The sequence below is a fragment of the Heterocephalus glaber genome, unplaced genomic scaffold (assembly GCF_053883595.1).
Source record: "Heterocephalus glaber isolate CG9 unplaced genomic scaffold, H.glaber_assembly_v1.0 deba00000122, whole genome shotgun sequence".
NCBI classification, from domain to species: domain Eukaryota; kingdom Metazoa; phylum Chordata; class Mammalia; order Rodentia; family Bathyergidae; genus Heterocephalus; species Heterocephalus glaber.
In genome coordinates, this window is record NW_028258138.1 from 17,636,124 (window position 1) to 17,649,223 (window position 13,100).

At 37.3% G+C, this 13,100-nt stretch overlaps 1 protein-coding gene and 1 non-coding gene across 13 annotated transcripts in view; both read left to right on the forward strand.

Moving 5' to 3' along the window:
* Nucleotides 1–13,100, forward strand: part of App (amyloid beta precursor protein) — a 255,064-nt gene that overhangs the window by 201,404 nt on the left and 40,560 nt on the right. The gene's annotated exons all lie outside the window — the stretch shown is intronic.
* LOC147830364 (U6 spliceosomal RNA) lies at nt 7,457–7,564 on the forward strand. The gene has a single exon (XR_015439461.1). It is a non-coding gene; the product is annotated as a U6 spliceosomal RNA (small nuclear RNA).

Genomic DNA, 13,100 nt, shown 5'->3' on the forward strand with positions numbered 1-13,100 from the left:
GACTCCAGTTGAGGTGGTATTGCTAATACCTAACAGGGAAACAAGCTATTTCGTAGGACTAGAAATTTGATGGCCAATTCCAATCATACCACAATAATTATGGTTGATTCTTTCTAATAAAATTATTCAAACTTTTCATTTAGTAATCCAGTACTAAAAACATTTGCCACCAAGGAGTCACACACAGAACAGATGGTGATTCAGACTCTTGAGTATGTTGCAAAGTAGTCAATAATAGTGCTTCCCAGTGGAATTCAAATCTCAGGGTCAGGGAGGATATTTAAATAATTAGAATCATGTAAGTCTTTCTTTAAGAAAAGAAGAAAAAAAAGCTCAGCTGTTAGGTTGGTTCAAGAACATATTATTTGTTGTTTAAATTGTACCATTGTAAATATTTTGGACATCAAATCCTGAAAGATAATTTTTTTTAAAAAATCCTTTAATTGGAATCCTAGATGCTTCCATCTTTAAATGACTGTTTTCTAAAGAAAGAAAAATTTGCAGTAATTAACTTCCATTCATTTGACTTGGGTACCATGTGAGCTCCTAGTACCAAAGATAAACCAAAGAGCTTGCTGGGGAGAATGGCTCTTTACTTGTATATGGTTGAAATTTTCCATTAAAAAATTGTTATATTCTTTGACATCCTTTAAAATATTCATAGGTTTCTTCTAGTTTATAGCATATATTATTGGTGAAGTCTCTAACTTCATGCTGTTTCATTAGCCTCATTTGCATTTATTTGCCATTTCTCTAAATAATCAAACTTTAGATTTGGGATCATCAGGTCAGTACAAATGAGGAAGATACTAAAATTCAGACCCACTGGCAAAAGGACAATATGTGAAAGTTACTTGCAGATACATGCCTTTTGTAGAAAAGTTTACGCTTATTCATGCAAGCAGTTTGGATGTTTAATGCAGTCAAACATCTAAGAGAAATACAATAGTTTAATTAAGTAATGGCAGCAAGTGCTTTCTGGATGAAGGATTTCAACCAGTATGAGAAACTGCCCATATCTATGTTTCTATCGTGCTATTAGATTATATCTACTTTTGCAAATTATGCTCCCAAATTTGAATTCTCTAATATGGGTAAAAATGACAGGGGAAAAAGTAACTGTAGAGCAATCCAAGCAGTGCTGTGGGTGAGGTGTGAATTGGATTGAAGTTTGTGAGAATAAATGAATAAATTGTGACTAGCACCAGATTGATCATGCCAGTGACATCTGGCACCAGCCTCTTCTTTCCCTGTTGCCCTTCCCTGAGCATCCCATCTTTTTATACTACTTTCTTGTGAACGCCAGTAAATCCCAAATCTGTAGGTCTAGCAACAGACTGTCTACCGTGTTCCACAATGTCTCAGCTGCCTTGAAACTCCAGTCCATGTGTATATGAGAAAACTCATTGTGTTCTTCTGGAAATGTGTTGTTTTATTCTCTAATGGGTTTTTCTAGTTACCCTAAACTTATCTATGATGCCTTCTTCTCCCTCACCTATGATTTCTTTTTCAAATTTCAGCCCTGTCTGTTCTGCTCCCATTCATGTGTGTTCCTTTGAAAACCCAGCTCCACCCATCCAGTACAAAGCTCAGATGCTGTCTTCTTTGTCTTATGTTCTGCCCCCACTTCATATTCTTCCTTTTCAAGACTGCCTGGGTTTACTATTGAAATATAAATCATAGTTGCAACTGGTTTTTCCTTGCTTGAAAAGTTGCATCCTTTAGAATTCAACTAAAATATCCACGCTCCTATAAATCCATACTAATTTGCATAGGGAACGAGGGAAGAGCTCACATTTGAGTGGCAGCCATGCTGTGAACTGAGTGTCCACGATGTCAGTGAGGTTCAGGACTGCCTCACAGATGTGGCAGGGGGTTCAGGGAAAGAGTACATAGGATCAGCATCCCACTCTCAGAGGCAAGCCCAATGGCATCGGACTGTGTCCACTTGAAGCAGAACTTTCTTGTATTTCACAAAAATACAGCATATGAACTACTGACAGCCCTGAGGAATTCACTGATAGAATCCCCAATTTATAGGTAAAGAAACTGAACCTGGAAGAGTCCACTGTTGCCAGCACAGATAGTAAAGGGTTGGAAGCCCAGGTCTGCCTGAGTCCCCAGTCAGGGTTCTGCCTGTACCCTTTCGCCTCTCTCACATGGCCTTTTCTTCTCTTCAACCTCCGTATCCACAGCATTCAGTAACCACCTCTCATACCGTACCCTACTCTATATTTATATTTAATTATGTGTCTCTTTCTCTACTAGTCTCCTCTCCTCTCCTGTGAGCTCCTCTGGGCCATCCTTGTCTTGGTCTTCTTTGTCCAGGCTCCTCTTTCATAGTACTGTGTTAACAATGAATTGTAGGCACAAGGTTGAAGCAAATCTTCTGGCTACAAAATAGATACTCTAACTTCCATGGATTAGGTGGCTTCTCCATTGCTCTAAAGACTCACCCCTAGCTCCTTCCTTGGCCCCAAGCATAAGCATTGCAGAAAACAAACTTATTTGCTTAGCCCAGCATTCTCTAAAGCTGTTGCAGTTGATCAAGCCAACAAAATGGATATGATTGGCAGAGATATCAGAATAAAGAATGGGAGCAGAATTCTGAGGTCTGTTAACTTTTACATGGTCCTATATTATACCATGACATCTGTTATTTGGTCATCTCCCCGGTTCACGTACTTTGATGTGACTCAATAATGATATTGACCTATTTGGCTGTCCTGAGAATTTTCAAAAAACTGTATTAGTTATTTTATAAAAGGCTTAACTTTTTCTATTTCACAGTAATTTTTATTTCAATTTGAAATATTTGTAAGTTCCCAGGCACGATCGTGATATTTTCCTTTCAAAAAATCGTTATTTATATAAAAAGTATGAAACCTTCTTGCCAAGAAAGAATCAAGCCATTATTTGGGGGGGGCTTCATCTATTTTAAATGTCTGTGTAGGTCTTTATTTTGTTCATTCAACCAATAAGAGAATCATTATTTTGATGAATATATGGCTCCGCTTCAATATCCACATTTTGTTGGAATCATCTTTAACCTTTCAAAAAGGCAGAATCCCTTCATTGTTCAGCTCAAACTTTGCTTTGTCAAATTAACATTTTTAAATGATTGGGGTATTTTCCCCTTTTTCAGTCTTCCTTCCATCTGTGCTACAAGTGTTCTGTTCTCTTTCTGTATCTCTTTCTTTTTGTATATGCTGAGGTTATTTATCAAAGCAGTTCATTTTCAGCTACCTCAAGGCTAAAAGTATTGTAGCCGTCAATTCAGAGATGTCTGCTTTACAGAATGCTGTAATGACCAATTTATGGGATAGGCAGTAGGAAGGAAAAGGGAAGAAAGACATAATTGTTTCATACCTTGGTTTTATTATTTTCTTTCAGCATTCAAAATTAATAAAAACATGAATTATTATAAACTAGATGCAGGAAGGCTCTCTGGCTGAACAAATCCATAGTTAATGGGATTGGTATTGAAAATGTGGCAGGGGATCAAGGAATTGCTTATTTTTTATTGCAGTTTTATGGTAGCCTCTTGATAATACTTTCCACTTTTCAGGAGAAATGCAGCATGCTTATTTCAAAGACAGTGTTTCCATTCTCTATTCCTGATAAGCCCATTGATGTAGTCCAAACTAGACTAGGTTTAAAATAGAATATTTACAGAAATTATCAATCTAACAACATAGAACATTTAGTACTATTGAGAATTTTAAGTATTCTTATACAAAATTACAAGTCAAGGAAGAAAAAATGATAAAAGTAAATAAAATGAGAGCTGTTCAATTATGTTCTTACTCAGTTTTTCAAAAGAAGTGACATCTAAATGTGTGTCAATTTTACATCTGATGTAAGCATTTGGAAATAACTTTTATTCATATCTACAACCACAGGCATGTTCTGCTCTTAGTTTTATAATAATCTCAGAACCCCTTATTCATATTTTCACCAGTATCATGAAGTGGATAACAGGCATGACCTGTGTTTGGCTGCCTACATCTAAACATGTATCTTTGACCAAATCTGAGCAAGACAGTTACTCTTGTTACAAACAGAACTGTTCATTTTGTAAAAGAAAAGGTGAAAATACATTGTCAAGTGAGTGAATCATCATATAAAGCATTTTACTCTTCAGAATGCTATCTTTTAAGGTGATATCCTAGCGGGCCCCAGTTTTCTGACAGGTTGACAGCCATATTGAAATGTTTTCAAACAGCAAGATAAATATGTGAATGCCAGTGCTATCAGTGCTTCGAGTCCCCAAGCATGGCTGTTTGCCAACAATCATAAGAGGCTATCGGCCTTAACCAATGCACTCACCCATAGTGGGGAGTGGTGTGCTCTGTGTACATTTAACTCTGTATACCTTTTTTAGATATGATACTATGTAAGCTCATTTTTTCTTGTTTAGGAGTTTAATCATGGCATCTATACATATATCATATGTTTTAAGTTAGAATGTAATACAGCTTTAGATTTTCTGAGTAATTCTTTATAGATTTTCCTTCTGTAAGCTGATATTTTCACTCATGTATTTCTACTCCATAATTTGAAAGGAAAAGTTGATCCTTTTAGCAACATTAAAAGGAATATATTTTCTAGGAAGAATTTTTTTTAAAGCATTATCTACCATCCACCAGTCTGCTAGACAAATTCAAATTAAACATCAATCACATTATTCTCTTCATGCCATTATTGTAACTCATTGTGGATCATTTTGTTCAGTCCAAATAAATAAGTGATATCATTCACATTCTTTGCCCATGTTTAATTGGACTGCCATTTTATTGTTGAGTTATGAGTTCTTTGTATAATCTACTAGACTTTTATCAAATATATCATCTGAAAATATTATACCCATTTTGTACTTTGTCTTTTTGCTTTCCTAATAGTATCCTTTTGACATACAAATTCCTAAAATTTTGATAAAATCCAACTGATCAATTTTTTTTGTTGCTGTTGCTTTGGTATTATTCATTACAAACCATTACTCAATCCAACGTCACAGTGATTTTTACCTATATTTTCTTTTAAGTGTTTTGTAATTTATGTCTTTGTTAAACTTTTGATTCATTTTGAGTTTTTATATATGGTATGAGGTAAGGGTCCAGCTTAATTCTTTTTATGTTGGATATCCGGTGACCCACACCATTCACTGAGACACTACTCCTTCCCCCATTGAATGATATTTGCACCCTTGTCTAAATTCAGCTGCCCATAGGTTTCCTTGCTCTCAGCTCTGTTCTTTTGATGCATATATGCCTGTTTTCTTTTAGTACTGCAATACTTTGATTGCTGTAGGTGTATAGTAAATTTTAAGTCAGCAGCTGTGAGTCCTCTAGCTTTCTTCTTTTTCAAAATTGGTTTGACTATTGCACTTCCACATAAATTTGAAAACCTTCTTTTCCACTATTAAAAAAAAGTAGGAATTACATTGGATCTATAGATCAATTTGAGGGAATATTGCTAGTATAGTTTTTGTTTGTTTGTTTTGGTACCAGGGATTGAACTCGGGACCTTGTGCTTGCAAGGCAGGTGGTGGAACCACTGAGCTAAATCCCCAGCCCGATAGTATAGTTTTTTAAATGAAGCTTAAACAACACTATAGTAGAACAGGTGTCTGTTATGAGATGATTCTACCTTGAGACCCATTTGGGAAGCTCAGTATTTGGAACTAGCAGGAGAATTGATTTAGCACCCTGTCATTTTATTCCAAGTTTTGTTAAGATTCCAGGAATTTCTTTTTTCTCAAACTACAGTGTCTGTGACAACCCCAAAGTTTGTATGTGTAGCCACCTCAAGCAAGTAGATGACATCTGAGGCAGGCAGGGTCTCTCAGACCAAGCTCTGCTGATTTCTGTGATGGGCCACTGCTGTTCTAAAGTTATTTTCTCAACTTGCCAACTATTGTGTGTGGCCTTGTAATTTGAAACAAAATAAAAAAAGAAACCCTAACACAAATGAGTGGGGAGTAAAGGCAGACCACAGTGGTGGCTGTAACACTGTTTTCTGGCAGGGAACATGACAACAGATGTGTCCTGATTTTTGTAAAGTCTCGGGAACAAACAATGATTTTGGACTATAACAAGGGCTGCTTATTCTGTTTTTCACAAGCAGCTGCCTTTAAGGTTCATATTTTTTAAAAGAGGAGAAACCCATAGTGATGTTTGCCACCCTGAATATGGAAATGAATCCAAATTGAGATTAATTTTGAAATATGTTTCCACAAAGACTAACTTGGAATGAGATAAATTTGTTTGCATGTGAAACGAAGTTTGGAAGGAATGTTAATCTGCCTCTTGCTGTTCAGCTCAGAAGCAAATTTTGCAATGTACTTCCTGAATAAGCTCCATTTTTCTTTATTAACAATTCTTCTGTCATCTATAGCATAGGCTGCCTTAGAAAACAAATCATGGAGGTTAAGGTATAATATCTCATCAAAAATTGTGGCTCATGTGGATCAGTCCATTACTATTGCAAATTATGAAGCATAGCCTGAAGGAATGTTGATTTGGTACATGTGAAACTATCCATACAGTCTTTTAGACTTGGAGCATGAAATATGTGGCCAGAAGGCGAAGGCCAAGCTGTTAAATTTCCACCCTCACTGACCGGTGTTGACCTATGGCCATGCATTTAAAATAGCCTACTTGATCTGTTTACCTTATTGTAATTATTATAGATTTACACATAGTCATAAAGCATGAGTTAATTCTTCTTCAAAACAGCGGTTGGCAGCTACTTGTATTGTCTTGCATTTGTCTCTGTGTCTTTGCTGTTGCTTTGGGTGGCATTCAGATGAATCTGCCCATTCCTTGAGAGCAGATACCCAGGTAAACATCTATGTCTTCAACTTCTTCTATAACATTGATCTTGGTGTGGCTTCTCCTTAAGCCAGTAGAGACCAGAAATGAGAAAGAAAAGGGTCACCTGCAGTTTTGAAGGTGCTCAGAAATGGAGCCAGCCTGGCGTTGGCTCTCATAGTGGAGTAAAGCTCTGACACCATAGCAAGTTCCTTTGGAAGCTTTGCAAGTTATGAAGGAAATTCCTGGAACAAGAGAAACAGAGAACTGTTTTTGTTTAGAAAACTCACAAAGCAAACCAAATTTCTCATTCTGAGAAATGGGGTTTTTTTGTGAGAGAGAGAGAGATTACTGTTTGTAATTCATAATTAGTTATTTTTTTAAAAACGTACCATTTTATTGATGATTATTAATTCTTGGAATGAATTGAATTGGGTTTCCTCTCAAATAATAGGTCATGACTTAGGAAAGTTGCTATACATAGTCTTCATGATGTGATATATACTCTAAAAAATGTGTCATGCACCTAACTGCTCATGAAAGCATTAATCATTTATAATGTGACTTTTTTACAGTAAAAGCTTTTCCTTTCCTAATGACTATGGCCAACTCACACATGCACGTGTGTGTGTGTGTATACATGCATGCCTGCACTTCTGCAGCATAAATGCTAAAACTGGAATAATAAAGAGAAAGTTAGCATGGTTCCTCATAAGAAAGACATGAAATTGTTTCAAGTTTTCCATATTGTTTGATGCCATTTATATCAGCTACTTACGTTACTAAACTCGTAGAGCACAGAGCAGAATGATGGATGCCAGAGGCTGGGAAAAGGAGGGACTATGGAGTTGGTGTCTAATTGGCACAGAGTTTCCATTTGGGAAGATAAAAAAGTTCAGTTGGAAAAATAGATGGTCATGACGGTTACAGTGTCAGTGTAGTTGGTACCATTGAACATTACACTTAAAAATGGTTAAAATAGGGGCTGGAAGGTACAACTCAGTGTAGAGGATGTGTGTAGAATGAACAAGTTGCTTGAAGTGAGTCTGCAGCACCAGAAAATGGGTTAAAATAGTAATGTTTATATAATTTTTCATTGTGAATAATAAGACAATCCAAGAATTAGTCAAGGATATAAGATGCTCAATAAATATTTTTTAAATGACTGTTATGTTCTGGGCTCTATGTTGTGCACCACATATGTCAGAGATATGAGGCACAACGTTTCTTACTAAAATAACTTGCAAAGGGCCAGGGATTTAGCTCAGTAGCACTTTGCCTGCCCTGCAAGCTCTAGGTCCTGATTTCGATCCCCATTATGGAAAAAAAAATTAAAATAAAATAACTTTGAAAACAGACATTAGTCTCATCTGACAGCTGTCCTTTATGCCTGCTATCACTCACTGAAGACCGTTAGAGAAACCAGGAACCTTAGTTTTCAACTGGTTCAGTCACATTATTTCATAGATGGATAGAATGACCAAGGTTATACAACTGGTTAATAAGACCAAGGACCGAGTCTATTCCAATGTGCTGTAGCCAATGATATGTGCTGTTTTTTTGTTTCCCAAAAGTGGATGACATTTGAAAGGCAAAACCAGCGAAATACTTACTACAAATGAAACAAGCACCTTAAAAAAAGAATGGGCTTGGGGGGCTCTATATTTAGCATCAGCATCTTTTCATTGAAAATGTTATGGGTACAAGAAATATCCTTCTTTTAGCATTTATGACTCAGTAATAAGATGCTTCCAAGTTCAAAGACTCAGTATCCTTGAATACATACATCAGTGTCTAGGTATTCAGGAAGGACATAAATATCAGCTACCGTGTGCATTTTGCAGGATTTTTATGCTATATTGATATTCTTTAGTCATTTAAAAACATCTGCCAAAACATGCAAAAAACATACTTTCTTCCATGTGATTACTGCTGTTAGATTTTTCTTTGTAGCACAAGCAAAAGTTAATAATTCTCAACCAGGATATCAGCATTTGCAAGGGATCAGACATAAAATGTTGATGGCTGAGTCCATCGGCAGACGGCTTGTTAGTGGCATCATTCACGTGGTGAGGTGGTGGCCCAGGCCAGTGGAAGGAATGTGTTCCATGGTTGTGAAAGCACCATTTATTTGTTGCCACTCAAATGTATATAGAAAAGAGAGTAGAAAAAGGAATCAAAGTAATTTAATATGATTTTGTGTCTTATTTCTCCAAGTTTATATTATTATTCTGTTGTCTGCTTTTGATCAGAGACTTTGCTTTTATTTTAACTCCTCTGAATCTCACTTGATCCTCAAAATAACCCTGGACATGAAAAGCGCAGTTTTTCCCCTTGTTTCTTCTTTATAGTCTGACTTCCCAGACAAGCTGATACTACATCCAGGGCCCCGGGTACATTTATTTATGCTCTTCTATATTCTTAAGATACCCATCTGCTGTGCTGACCTATCCTATCTGTCTTGAAACCTTAGCTCTCCTCTCACGTTTCCCTTTGTTTGTTTTTTGAATTCTCTGGCTCTGTGGATGGAATCCAGGGCCCGGATCATCCTGGTAAGCACTCAGCCACTGAGCAACACTCCCAGCTCACCTCTCCCTTGAAATCTTCAACACAAAGTATATGTGCTGTATGTAGGTCATATAGCAAATGTGTCTAGTATTGCTCTGATACATCCCCGTCAACTAATAACCACTTCCAGAGTATTAATCAAATCTCATGTGTGTTTGTGTCTTCTGGAAAAGGTAAATATTGCAAATACCTATGCCAGAAGAATTATTCAAAGCAGTGGTTCTCAAATTGTGGTCCTTGGACATATTAGACATGTGCATTTTCTGGTTCCACACCCCTCTCCCTACGGTAAATCAACTGAAAGGGTTTATCTTGGCTCATGGTTTCAAAGATTTCAGTCTGTGGGCATCAGCCTTGTTGCTTTGGACCTGTGCAGCACAGTACATCATGACTGGAGTGTGTGGCAGAAGCTACTCAGCTCATGGCAGCCAAGAAAGCCAAACAGAGACAGGAAGGGGCCAGGGTCCCAAGACCCCCTTAAAGACACACCCCAGTGACCCAGTTTCCTCTAACCAGGCCCCACATCTTACATGTTCCACCACCTCCCAAAGATCCAGAAGCTGGGGACCAAGCCTTTAACACAAGGGCCTTTGAAGGTCGTTAATGACCCAAGCTAAACAGTGGGGCTCAGCAGTCTGTCTTAACAAGCTACGTGGGTTACTATGGTACATTAAACTTAGGGAATCACTGCTTCAGAGAATAACCAACTAGAGAAATTTGGTGAGGATCCATTCTGGCACCTCAATAAACCAACTCAGTTTACCTACACCATTATCTTCTAAACGTAAAAATACCATGTGCCATAAAAATGTTTATGATGAAAAACCCAAATGACATGGTAGGGTTGACTAATTCAAAATTCCAAAACCCAAATCTACCAAAAAAAGATACAGGTGATTGGTCATAAACATAAAGATGGGCAACTTCCCATGATTAAATAATATAAATTAACATATTTTTTAAAAATTATCAATGTGATAATTTTTATCACATTGATAATATTTAAGAGGCTATCATATCTAATTATGACAAACAGGTGAAAAGGAGCTCATATTTCTGTTGGGACTATTTGACTCTACCTCATAAATTCATATGTTCAGCCCTTTCTAATTTAGCATGATATTCCTACAGATACATTAGCACCTCTGCAGAGAGAGGCACTTCTATTTGTCACTATTCTTTAGTACTGTTTATATTGTTTCATAAGGATTATTACCTTTAAAATAGCTGCAATCTGCTGAGTGTGGTGGCACACTCCTATAATCCCAGCACTTGAGAGGTTGAGGCAGGAGGATTGCTGCAAGTTCAAGGCCAGCCTGGGTTATAGAGTAAGTTCAAGCAGAGCCTGAACTGCATAGTGAGACTTTGTCTCAAAACAAACAAACAAACAAACAAAAAGCTGCAGTTATTTTAGTTCTCCTCAGACTCCCCTTTAAGTCCCTGTCCCTCTACCACCCCCCACCTCCATCCAGTATCTTCAGGAAAATTGCAATATGTAATGTTGACTGGAAATAGTAACTTTCAAGAAACTTAGATGGAAGTGATTGAAGCCATCAGCCTAAGCTGTCAGTGAATGTGTTAGACAACCTCTCTATTTTCCCTCTGGGATGTTATACTGTGCTGGCACCTTAGAGCTCCCAATTTTTATATAATTCTGTTACACTTCCTAATACACCCCTGCTGTCTTCATCTCCTACTTATTTTATTAGGATAAATGGTAGCAATCAAAACAGCTTCTAGGGCAATGTTTTCTGCCTTGATTTAGTTTGGTTCATTCAGATTCAAGACAGGTCGAGTATCTTTTGTCTAAAATGCTTGAGAACAAAAGTATTTCATATTTCAGAATTTTTCAAATGTTGGAGTATTTGCATGAACTTCACTGGCTAACTATCTCTAATCCAAAGACCTGAAATCGAAATGTTCTGAAAATTTCAGATATTCAGGTTAGAAATGCTCAGCTTGGAACAAACCAGCTATTTTTAAGTGTTTTTAGGATGTTAACAAAAACAGGAATATCCTCATGATTTTCTGCTGAGAATCACCTGGAACGGTTTCCAGGGTACTGTTGGCAGTGGCAGTGATCACAAAGAAAATGGGAAAAAAAGCTGTTTTGAGACAAAGAGGAATGGGTGGAACCTGGGGAAGGACCTTTGTGATCTGGTAGTTAGACCCTGCCAGAACATATTTAGAGCTTAATGACTATGTCTGCTTCATTTCTCTCTCCTCCTTTTGGCAAGAAACTAGTATCCTGAGTCTTGAGTGCCTTTTTTTCTGTCTTAAGTGAGCAACCATTTTATGCCTGATACATGAAGTGCTTCCTTAACTGTAGGATGAAAAATTAAGGCAAGACTGTCTATGGATTGCTAAAACACAGTCATTAAGGGAAACAGCGAGCTGGTTATCTTGTCTTTTGATAAACATGGCACCCCTCTGTAAGTCAAATATTGCATGAAAATGTGAGAAAGGGTTTGCTTTCTACATCTCTTTGATGTGAAAGGAGGACCTGGCTTCCTTCCCACATGCAGTCGTGGACCTGCATCCACTCTGCTGCCCCAGCTCCCTTCAAAGGAGAAGAAAACATGAAAGTGAAGTGGAACCCTCGATTAAGGATCCTGGGTGACTAAGTGACTTAATCAAAATCAGAAACTGAATGTTCTAAAAATGGCCAAGGCTCAAAGGGGTTCCTCCTGTCTTGCCAACACTCTTCAGAAATCCAAGTAAGTTTTTTAATACCTGGGGTGTGAAAAAATCAGATGTTTTTTCTTTAAAGAAAAATAGGCACATTAGAGCTGAATTGGGAGTCCCCTGTGGCAATCTGAGTCTAGATATTCAACTATGGCCTTGTTTATCTGGAAGTCACTGCTTATCAAGGCTAGTGCTGGTAGCTGACTGACTCGACTCATCTCCGGAGCTTTCTGTCATGATTTCTGTACTTTGGGGCCATCACTCAGTAGGCGGAAGAGGGCTTGGTATCTCTTAGTGCAGGCCATTTGGCTGCTTAGTTCCTTATGTATGAAAAGCTCATTTAGAATTCTGCTGTGGAAAAATTCATTCTCCATGGAAGTTGTTATCCTGGAAGTCATGGTTTCTTACTGTGTGCTTGGGGCCAAGAGAAGCTCAATAATTTGGAGGGATTTTTTTAAAATACAAATTCTTGGGACTCACCTCATCTACAGAGATCTGCATTTTTCTTATCTCTCCCAGTGATTCTTAAACATTCAAAAGTTTTAAACTCATGCTTATATACCAAATATATATATATATAATATGAATATATAAAAATTAATATAAAATATAAATATATATATGAAAGTCTTAGAAACTTAGGATCTATTTATATTTGTCTTGAAAATGCAACAGTGACAGACACTGAGGATTAATAGATCCCGCTAAATTAGCTATGAGAATTTCCAGCATTGTTCACTGATGGTCTTCAATTTATGATAGTTCAACTTAATGATTTTTCAGCTTTACCATAATGCTAATGCAATATGCCTTCCATGGAAAGACACTCTGAATTTTAATTTTGACTCTTTCCTGGGTTGGCTGTATACCATCCTTCCTCATGATGTTGAACAGCAGCAGCGAGTCACAGCTCCTGCTCAACGACATGATCTTGAGGGGAAACAACTATCCACAGTGTACTATGTCGCTCAGCTGTGATATTCAGTCGGCTAAGTGTACTAAATACAGTTCTGACTTAACAACATTTTGAACTAT